This window comes from Mustela lutreola, chromosome 12, assembly GCF_030435805.1.
Source record: "Mustela lutreola isolate mMusLut2 chromosome 12, mMusLut2.pri, whole genome shotgun sequence".
NCBI lineage: Eukaryota > Metazoa > Chordata > Mammalia > Carnivora > Mustelidae > Mustela > Mustela lutreola.
In genome coordinates, this window is record NC_081301.1 from 73,928,905 (window position 1) to 73,937,765 (window position 8,861).

General features: G+C 43.2%; 1 long non-coding RNA gene across 1 annotated transcript; it reads right to left on the minus strand.

Annotated features, from left to right (window-relative positions):
• Positions 1 to 201: 201 nt before the first annotated feature.
• On the minus strand, positions 202 to 8,107 carry LOC131812958 (uncharacterized). Its single transcript, XR_009346562.1, has 3 exons — positions 7,938 to 8,107; positions 4,175 to 4,219; positions 202 to 577 (listed from the first exon to the last, which is right to left on the minus strand). It is a non-coding gene; the product is annotated as an uncharacterized LOC131812958 (long non-coding RNA).
• Positions 8,108 to 8,861: the final 754 nt, after the last annotated feature.

Here is an 8,861-nt window from a genome sequence, read left to right on the forward strand (position 1 = left end):
TGATAGCCATTTGTATGTCTTTATTGGAGAAGTGTCTGTCCATATCTTCTTCCCATTTTTTGATATGTTTGCCTGTTTCGTGTGTGTTGAGTTTGAGTTCATTATAGATCCTGGATATCAATCTTTTGTCTGTACTCTTATTTGCAAATATCTTCTCCCATTCCGTGGGTTGCCTCTTTGTTTTCGTGACTGTTTCCTTTGCTGTGCAGAAGCTTTTGATTTTGATGAAGTCCCAAAAGTTTATTTTCACTTTTGTTTCCTTTGCCTTTGGAGACATATCTTGAAAGAAGTTGCTGTGACTGATATCGAAGAGATTACTGCCTATGTTCTCCTCCAGGATTCTGATGTCTGTGTTCTTCTGCCTGGACCTCTCCATCCTCAGATCTTTACATGTCAGTTCTTCCACATCTCACTTCAAAAGCAGTCTGCTTGGATGCTGTGGCTGCCCCATCCCAAGTGCGTCCCTCATCACACTTCCAGGTCCCCACAAGCTGACTCCTCAGCCGAAACTAAGTCCATGTGCTGAACAGGGGCTTTGGCTCACTGACCTCTGCATTCCCGGAATCTACCATGGTGCCTGCACACAGAAAATGCTCAGTTAGTATCTGATGAAAGATGAATTTAAACAGGCCACTGCCCTCTCTGCAACACCACACCACAGCTTGTCGGGTCAGCTGGGTCAGAGATGGAATCAGGAGCATCGCTGAGGGGGCACGGTGGAAGGAAGATCCCGGATGGGTCTCAAGAGTCAGAGGACCGAGGTTCAGATTATGGGTCTACCTCTGACTACCACGTAGGAGTCACATATTTACTCTGAGCTCTGGATGCCTCAACCGTGCCATGGAGTTAACGCTTTATTTCAGGTTGTTGCTGGGTAGATTAAATAAGGTCAGACATGTGGCAGTCCTGGGTATACAACAAATGGTCTTGGTGCGTTTTCTATCTCCTTGGCTTATTTGTTCAGAACATAAAGCTAACAAAGTGAGGACACATCATGAATTTAATGTCTCATGAGCTGGCTGCACCAGACTTCTTGGCCTCGGACTCACACTGGTCATCTTCCCTGTTGAAAAGCCATCTCACCGTGCATGTCATGTGGCACCAGGTCTCCAGAGTAATATAGGGAATCATGGTCTCTACTGAGTTGCTGGGCGTATGTGGGACCTAGGAAAGGGACATGGGTGATGAACATATGGGCTTTTAACAGAGGGAAGGGAGAATGGAAGTGGCGTTTACGGAGCAGCTATTCCTTCCAGTTATCCAAACACAGAATTTCCACTGTCACAGCAGTCTGAGGAGGGGTCATCATCGTCCTCTCTTTATGGTGAGAAGACTGAGATTCAGGACGATTATGCATAGAATATACATGCTTTTAAGGTTTTTTGCTGCATGTTCCTCTATTTTTCCGAAAATGTGTTCTGAATTACATTATGACCAGTGGTGAATCTCACCACACCCTTGCAGAATTCATTTTTTTTTTCTTTTTTTTTTGGAAGAGAGGCACAGTTAGGATATATTTCTGTTTGTTTTAATCAATAAAATGTGGAATTTAGCAGTAAGTTAATAGCGAGTAGTATAAAATCTCCTGTTCTTCTAAAATTAAACTATGTCATCTTGAGTAATGTCTAGTAACCCCAAGCCATGAGAACATGTGTAGGTGGCCAGAGCACGTGCCCGTAATGACTGCGGCAAGCTTATGAGCAACGTGCCAACCAAGTCTTCCAGTGTGGAATGCGCCTAACCTGTGCCCTCCATGATCATATCTGGTTTCTCCTATTCACCTATAAATACCTGTGACTAAAAATAAAATAAATATAAGTAAAGCTGAGCAAGTAGACCTGAAGCCTCTGCAACTAGCCTTGCTGCTTTGAAGGTGTCTATTTCGATAACCCTTGCATATGGCTTAACTGGATTCCAAATGCAGTCTGCCATCAAGCCAAATGGTGGCTGTCCTTGGATCCCCCTGTGCAGGGCCTGTGGCTTTGGAGATGACTGGCTTCAGTTTTACACTGATGCAGGCAGACATAGGGGTCAGCAGCACTTACAGGCTTGGCATAGTGTGTCCTTTCTCCCAGCCTTGAATTAGCCATAGAAAGAGCATTCTGTTGGTATGGGATGGAACAGTAAACCTTCTTTTCAATTCTACATGGGCATCATCTTTAGTAGTGCCTTGGGTTGCTCCTTCTTGGCTTGAAGTTACAGAGGGTTTCTCTAGTTCTTCCTCAAACCCAAGTGGAAGACTTTGCTAGATATGGAGCCTGGACAGAACATTTCCAAACTGTCCATTTTGTCCAAACAGCCTTTTCCCAAGTAGAAGGCTGGCTTCCTCTACTTCGATGGCAGTCTTCAGAACCAGTGACACTTCTCCTCGGTTGATAATTTTCAATGGTTCTTAAATGGAATGATTGATCTGTTTTCCTCATCAGTCCCCAGGTTGATTTTCCATTCTTAGATAATCTCTAGCACCTTGGTGGATCTTGCTAAACAAAGCATATTGCCTGCTACCCACTGGTTATCCAGCAGTTCTTCAGATGTGCTTCTGGGAGCAAGATCCACTTTTTAAAGTTGTTTGGGAATGCTTTTAGCACTGTCACTTGTAGAGTCCCAAAGTGGATCTTCAAAATGTAGTTCTCTTTTATTAATTCAAAAATTTCTCTTCTGAGCTTGCCATAAAGGGTAGGTTCCACATAAGAATGTGTCCTCATGCACCTATGCCCTGATGTCACACTGCTGGCTATGGCCATGGGCATTGCTAGCTGCAGGAATCCCACAGTGAGGCACAGCATGGCTTCCCCACATCTAAGTGTAAATTACCTTTATGTGGAAGTTGTTAGCATCATAAAGCTGCTTTAAACCATTGTGCCCTCCTGTTTCAGATCTCAGTGTGCCCTGTTGTGAAGGTATGCTCTAACTGGTGTGAGCAAGGCTTTGGATGATCTACCTTGACGCCTTCTCGGAATCTGAATTCTCCCTCCTCACAAAGCTCCACTATAGGGATGACTCAGGAGTCTCAAACACTTGCTTCAGATGTACAGTCTGCTCGGGTTTTACGCTTTTTGTGATGCTCACCCCCACCTCAGTAACTTCACGGGGGAGCTTCAGCCTCTGCCCACTCAGTTCCCATTTCCTTGTCTGCAGCCTCAGGGACCACTTCAAATTTCTCTTGTCTCAATATTCTTCCGAAGTCACAGATTTGCTGAAGAGTAGCTCAATCACCCGCCTCCATCTGAGCATTTTCCTTCTGTAATTTCCCCCTGAAACTACTATTGCTGAGTTGTTTCTCTCCCCGCATTGGAGGTTCTTGAGAGCTCTTCTGAGAAAAAGAGTGTTCTTTTCCTGGTTGGGAGGGTGATGAATTAGCTGACAAGGCCCCAAAGGGTGGGACTGGGGGAGAGGATGTCAACCTACACTGAGATTAGAATCTTAAATGTTTATAAATCTTTCCCAGAGGCAATGTCTTTGCTGGCAATTTTTTCTTTCTTTTTCTTCTTTTTTTCTGTCTGGTGAAACTATAAATTCTGAACTACCAAGGCTGGATGTATCTGATGTTTCCACCCCCGAAATGGGAGAAATCTTAGTTTTACAAAAACATTTACAAAGCTTGTCTGAGCATCAGCAACACTTGGGGCATTTGGTGGATTTTCTGACCAAGCCTCCACCAACCATTTGCTTAACTGTGTAACAAGCAACTTGAAAAGAAAGATAGAAGACAATCAGACTAGAAAGGATAAGGTAAGTTGATAACTAAATGGTGAGGTCCATAATTTAATGATACTCTACATTCGTTTATTCATAGGAGGTTTATAGCAGCATTATTTATTCATTTATAACTATAATTGATATACAATGTTATATTAGTTTCAGATGTACAACATATTGATTCAACTTTTAACACACTGAGTCAAGAATCTTGTACGTTACTCAGTGCTCACCATAAGTGCAGTCATCTTCTGTCACCAAACAACATTATTACAGTATTATTGACTATATTTTCTATGCTGCACTTTCCATCTGTGTGACTTACTTATTTTATAACCCAAAATTTGTACCTCTTAATCCTCTTCATCTATTTTCCCATTCCCACACCCACCTTCCCTCTGGCAACCAAACGGATGTAGATGTGTGTGTGTGTGTGTGTGTGCGTGTGTGTGTGTATAAATAGAATATTACTCACCGCAAAAAAGGATGAGATCCTGCATTTGCGACAACCTGGATGGACCTAAGGGTATTATGCCAAGCGAAGTAAGTCAGATAAAGATAGATACGGTATGATTTCACTTATATGTGAAATCTAAAATACAAAATAAATGAACAAACAAAACAAACAAAAAAACTCTTAAGTATGGTCAGCAACTTGGCTTTAAACTTTCAAAAGATTTCATGTCCCAGGACAGAGGGGAGATGCAGATGAATGTGCGGGTGGATGGGGACTATCAGGGACCACCCCAAAGACTGGGGAAATGGTGTCCTGAGGGCTCTGCCCTGGGAGGCCAGGAGAGACCGGGATAGACTAGACTGGCCAACCTCAGCCCCGTCTCTCTGCAGTGGGACCCGCTCCTGACCGGCCTGTCCTCAGTGACCACCTCCCTTCCTCACCACTCCCTCGGCTGGCAGATGTGTGCGCACTTCGCACTATTGCCCCAACCCTGGAATTCCCTCATCTCTAGTATTCACTTTTAAGTGTTGCTATTTGAGATTTTGAAAATTACATATTACTTGGGGTGCCTGGGGTGGCTCAGTCAGTTAAGCATTAAACTCTTCATTTTGGCTCAGGTCGTGATCTCAGGGTTGTGAGATTGAGCCCCAGGCAGGTTCTGTGCTGGGCTTGAAGCCTGTTTGAGATTCTTTCTCTCCCCATCTCCCTCTGACACTCCGTGCCCTTAAAAAAAATCACATGTTACCTAAATCACTGGCTTTCTCCTTTACAGCTTTTGGTTACTTTTTTCTTATGTTCATTAACAATTTCTTTTTTCTTTTTTATTTCTGAATTGTCTCTTCTCCTTTGCCCATATTTCTGCTGGGGTCTATTTTGCTTCTTGGTCTATAAGAGCTATTTACAGATCAGTGACCTTAACACTGTCATTTTGGGGACAGTTTTTCAGCTGCTTCTCTTTCAAGTTTATTAATTAATAGTGAAAATATTGATCTGTGATGTGCTGATAAGCCTTTGATGGCTGTTACTTGAGGAAAATGACTCAGGAAAATGGCACACAAGGACCTTATCTGGAATTGGAACTGGGAAAGTGGCAAAACTGAACAGCCCCCAGGATTCAGTTACTCTAAATCATGAGCCACCCATCCCCTTTCAGGATCTGTGTAGCCTTCTGTGTGTCCTGCTTTATTTCACAGCATTTATGGCCAGGGCTGGTCTACCTACACACAGCTTACACTCCCTCAATTGCTTTAGTTTTCATGTGACTATCATTATCCCTGATTTTCCCAATTTGAATTACAGAGAAAGAAGGTCTGCTTACTCTGGCTTTTCTTAGGGTAGGCCATGTCATTGCTGGCAAGTTTATGGATTGGCTGCCCATGGGTTAAGTGTTTATTTCAATCCAATCTGCAAGACTAGGTGGGTAAAGCATCCAAATGCTATAAAATTAGGCTGAAGGGGATGTGAATAGAGAGATTTTTCCACAGAAAGGCTCTGGGTGTATAGATACCAAATGACAAGGAATAACAGGATTAATCGAAAGCATAGATCAATGAAGAGAGGGAAAAAAGTAGATATTATGTATACATTTGTAAAGATAAAAAGGTAAATTAAGCTTTAAGAAATCAAATAAAAGCATGAAAATTATATGTCTTAAAATGATAATTGCTAATCTTCAGGGACAACTATTTGAAGAATAATGTAATTACTAATTTCTAATCTTAGGCCTGGAGCAAACCTTTCAAAAAACAGAACTGCTGACACAGAGCAGGGCTAATGAAGAGAATGTGAGATTAACAGTGCTTTGTTTCAGTTTACTGCTTAACTAAAAACCAGTCCTGAGATACAGAGAGAGAGAGAGAGAGCGAGAGAGAGCGCGAGCGCATGAGCAGTGGGAGAGGCAGAGGGAGATGGAGAGGGAGAGAGCGAGGGAGACGGAGAGGGAGAAGTAGACTCCCCGTTGAGCTGGGAGCCACGTGGGGTTCAATCCCAGAACCCGGATATCATGACCTGAGCCGAAGGCAGACACTTAACCCTCTGAGCTCCCAAACCAGTCCTCTCTTTACCACTAGAAACAGACTTACTAATGTCTTTAAATCTAATTAGACCAGAGAACTAAAGATCAGAAACCCTAGAACCTTCAGTTTTGGCAATGACTTTTAGGATCTGACATTAAAAGCAAAGGCAATAAGGGCAAAAACAAACAAGTGGGACCACAAAAAAAAAAACAATAACAACTATAACAAAAACTTTGCACAGCAAAGGAAACTATCAATACATTGAAAAGGCAACCTAAGGAATGGGACAAAATACCTACAAATGATTTCTGATAAGATGTTAATGTCTGAAATATATAGAAGACCTACAGCGTAATAGAAAAGAGACAATCAGATTTAAAAATGGGAAGCAGTTGAATACACATTTTTTCCCAAAGACATACAAATAGCTGACAGGTACATGGAAAGATGCTCAGCATTACTAACCATCAGGGAATGCAAGTCAGAACCACAATGAGATAGCACCTCATACCTTTTAGAATTGCTATTATCAAAAAGATGAGAAATAACAAGTGTCGGAAAAGATATGGAGAAAAGTCAATCCTCATGCGCTGCTGGTGGGGATATAAACTGGTGCAGCCACTATAGAAAAACAGTATGGAGGCTCCCCCCAAATTAAAAACAGAACTACTATATGATCCAGCAATTCCATTTTGGGGCATTTATCTGAAAAAAAACTAAATCACTATCTCAGAAAGAAATCTGCACCCCATGTTTACATCAGCCTTGTTTATATAGCCAAGATATGTAAACAACCTAAGTGTCCATTAAACTATGTATGGATAAAGATGCAGTATATATGGGAGGCAATCCTACCATTTGCAACAACATGGATGGACATAATGCTGAGTGAAATCAATGAGACCAAGAAAGGCAAGTACTGTATGATGTCACTCAGATACAGAGAACAGATTGATGGTTGTGAGGGGGTGGGGAGGAGGATGGGTGAAAGGTACAAACTTCCAGTTAGGAGATGAATAAATCCAGGGATAGAATGTACAGCACGGTGACTACAGTTAACAATGCTATATGATATATCTGAAAGTTGCTAAGGGAGAACTTAAAAGTTCTCATGGCAAGGAAAGAAAAATTATAACTATGTGGAGACGGATGTTCAGTAGACTTATTGTGGTGATCATAGCAAATCACTAAGTTATCCACCTAAAATGAATACATGTTACATGCCAATTTTATTTCAATTAAAAGTTTAAAATACCAGGGGCACCTGGCAAGCTCAGTGGATTAAAGCCTCTGCCTTCGGCTCAGGTCATGATCCCAGGGTCCTGGGATCCAGCCCCACATGGGGCTCTCTGCTAGGCAGGGAGCCTGCTTCCCTTCCTCTCTCTGCCTCTCTGCCTGCCTACTTGTGATCTCACATAAATAAATAAAATCTTTAAAAAAAGTTTAAAATAACAATAATTAAAAAAAGAAAACCCAGAACCAATTCAGGGAGCCCATCCTTGAGGTTCTGTTTCTCTGTTCTTAATTCTGAGGATCAGGACCAGTCAGGGTGCCACTTGGGCAGGAGGACCACGACTTGGTGCAGTTGTGGCCGCTGTTCACGCAGGCTGGTCACGATCGCTCTCTGCCTCTGACACTGGAGCCTGAAGTCCTGTAGGCAGTCAGGAAGAGAACAGGAGCACAGAGCAGGGAAAACAAGGGCAAGCTCGAACTCATACCAGAACCTCCCACGAGGACACGCGGGAACGCATGTCCCTTCGTGTTACCTTTGATGTTGGTGGCCCTTCGTCAGAAAGCTAAACACACACGTGGCGCCGGAGACAGAGAAGCTGAAGGAGGCTCCAGAGGAAGGAGGGGCCTCTGTAGGCCCCTCTGCCGCCTGTTGACAGCGAGATAACCCAGCAAAGGAGGCACACGTGTGAACCACCACACAGCAGGACTTTTCTCCCTCCCTCCAAATCTCCCACAAGTCTCTTGTCTTCCGCCCGAACCGGAAATACGTGAGGAAAGGAATTCTGGGACTTGTGGTGTCCGGCCCAGCCAGCCGACACATTGCCAAGCCACGGCAGCCAGTGTGGATTTCCTTCTCAGATTCTTGTGAGAGCACGTCTGTTGCTTGCAGTATCTCAAGGAACTGATGATTGTTAATTTTTCTGCTGGGACCTGGTAGAAGCCCATTTCTACAAATGGGCTCCCTTTGATTCTGTCCAATTTCCCCTTGCCCACTTTTTCACGGTGCCACTAAAGCTGTCCCGGCTATTTGTAGGGTCTCATTTTCAGTGGACTCAAGGCCTTGTTCCCTTGCAGGTGGCTGTGATTCCCTACCCTAAGGCTCTGAGTTCCTGACATCAGCATTTGCTCCCATTCCAGTGTAGCCTTACCTACCAAATTTCCTCTATTTTAAGCTTACGGGTGTTTTTTGTGGGGTGTGGAGGGAGGGTCTGGTGGGGGTGAAGATATCCTTTATTGTGAGCACAACGGTGCATCTAAAATTATGTTTGATGAATTCATCAAGTATTTGGGTGTTGTATGATAGGCCCCTATTTCAGAACATCTGGTCCAGCTGTTGGCAGTCCCTTAAATGAGATGATGTAGATAAGTCAGCTGATGTAGTAGATGCCACATGGTAGAACATTTATTCATTATTTACACTGTGCTGGGCAGTGGTAATATCATGATAAACAAAACTG